The sequence below is a fragment of the Salvelinus sp. IW2-2015 genome, unplaced genomic scaffold (assembly GCF_002910315.2).
Source record: "Salvelinus sp. IW2-2015 unplaced genomic scaffold, ASM291031v2 Un_scaffold2039, whole genome shotgun sequence".
NCBI classification, from domain to species: domain Eukaryota; kingdom Metazoa; phylum Chordata; class Actinopteri; order Salmoniformes; family Salmonidae; genus Salvelinus; species Salvelinus sp. IW2-2015.
Genome location: NW_019943384.1, coordinates 123203 through 125510, shown reverse-complemented (window position 1 = coordinate 125510; position 2308 = coordinate 123203). Strand labels below are relative to the sequence as shown.

Genomic DNA, 2308 nt, shown 5'->3' with positions numbered 1-2308 from the left:
TACACAGCAATGTTGTTACCTAGCGACATCATATTAACTTGTCTTTCCCAGCACTACACAGCAATGTTGTTACCTAGCGACATCATATTAACTGTCTTTTCCAGCACTACACAGCAATGTTGTTACCTAGCGACATCATATTAACTGTCTTTCCCAGCACTACACAGCAATGTTGTTACCTAGCGACATCATATTAACTGTCTTTCCCAGCACTACACAACAATGTTTTACCTAGCGTACATCATATTAACTGTCTTTCCAGCACTACACAACAATGTTGTTACCTAGCGACATCATATTAACTGGTCTTTACCCAGCACTACAGCGCCAATGTTGTTACCTCAGCGACATCATATTAACTTCTTTCCCAGCACTACACCAGCAACGTTGTTACCTGCGACATTCATTTAACTGTTTTTCCCAGCACTACAACAGCAATGTTGTTACTTAGCGACATCATATTAAAACTGTTCATTCCCAGCACTACACAGCAAATGTTGTTGCCTAGCGACATCATATTAACTGTCTTTCCCAGCACTACACAGCAATGTTGTTACCTACTTTATACTTCTCGCTGTACACAACTATTTTGTCATCATTTAGCAGACACCCATATCCAGAGCAACTTACAATCATACATGTTTACCAACTTGACAATACTACAATGTCTCCCTGTCCCATCTCTAGTATACACAGCAATGTTGTGTACAACCTACATTACACTACTGTATGTCTTTAAAACTTCTTCTGGATCGGTGTCCCTTCCACGGGACGGTTGAGCTAACGTAAGTAACAAGAACATTTCCCAGGACATAGACATATCTGATATTGGCAGAAGGCTTAAATTCTTGTTAATCTAACTGCACTGTCCACTTTACAGTAGCTATTACAGTGAAAGAATACCATGCTATTGTTTGAGGAGAGTGCACAGTTATGAACTTGAAAATGTATTAATAAACAAATTAGGCACATTTGGGCTGTCTTGATATAACATTCTGAACAGAAATACAATTGTTCATTGGATCAGTCTAAAACTTTGCACATACACTGCTGCCATCTAGTGGCCAAAATCTAAATTGCACCTGGGCTGGAATAATACATGATGGCCTTTCTCTTGCATTTCAAAGATGTTGGTACAAAAAAACACAAAAGGACGGTTGGCTTTTTCTTTATATTATCTTTTACCAGATCTATTGTGTTATATTCTCCTACATTCCTGTCACATTTCCATAAACTTCAAAGTCTTTCTTTTCAAATGGTACCAAGAATATGCATATCCTTGCTACACAGCTACATTACACTACTTTGTCTTTAATACACACCTATATTACACTACTGTCTTTAATACACACCTACATTACACTACTGTCTGTCTTTAACTTTTACTCTCTTGACTGGACAGAACTGTTTGCCAATAATCAGTCTGAAATCTACTGTCTCTCTTTAAATGATATCATTACACTACTCTGTCTCCCATCTCTACCGTCTCTCTACACTTCGATGTTGTTTAGCTAAATGATATCATTACACTACTCTGTCTCCCGTCTCTACCGTCTCTCTAACCTGCGATGTTGCTTAGCTAAATGATATCATTACACTACTCTGTCTCCCATCTCTACCGTCTCTCTACACTGCAATATCTACCTACACTACTCTGTCTCCCATCTCTACCGTCTCTCTACACTGCAATATCTACCTACACTACTCTGTCTCTCTACCTACACTACTCTGCTCTCTACCTACACTGCGATGTTGTTTAATTACATGACACAGTTCTGTCCACAGAACAGGAAACGTCAAGGTGTTCTCTCACAGTCAGTCACTCAGTCCACAGAACAGGAAAACGTCAAGGTGTTCTCTCACAGTCAGTCACTCAGTCCACAGAACAGGAAAACGTCAAGGTGTTCTCTCACAGTCAGTCACTCAGTCCACAGAACAGGAATACGTCAAGGTGTTCTCTCACAGTCAGTCACTCTGTCCACAGAACAGGAAAACGTCAAGGGTTCTCTCACAGTCAGTCACTCTCGTCACAGAACAGGAAAACGCAAGGTGTTCTCTCACAGTCAGTCACTCAGTCCACAACAGGAAACGTCAAGGTGTGCTCTCACAGTCAGTCACTCAGTCCACAGAACAGAAATACGTCAAGGGGGTTCTCTCTCACAGTCAGTCACTTAGTCCACAGAACAGGAATACGTCAAGGTTTCTCTCACAGTCAGTCACTCAGTCCACAGAACAGGAAATACGTCAAGGTGTTCTCTCACAGTCAGTCACTCAGTCCACAGAACAGGAATACGTCAAGGTGTTCTCT

At 40.9% G+C, this 2308-nt stretch overlaps 1 long non-coding RNA gene across 1 annotated transcript; it reads right to left on the bottom strand.

Moving 5' to 3' along the window:
• Window positions 1-926: 926 nt before the first annotated feature.
• Window positions 927-1823, bottom strand: LOC139024931 (uncharacterized). The gene is made up of 2 exons (XR_011476329.1): window positions 1728-1823; window positions 927-1654 (listed from the first exon to the last, which is right to left on the bottom strand). It is a non-coding gene; the product is annotated as an uncharacterized lncRNA (long non-coding RNA).
• Window positions 1824-2308: the final 485 nt, after the last annotated feature.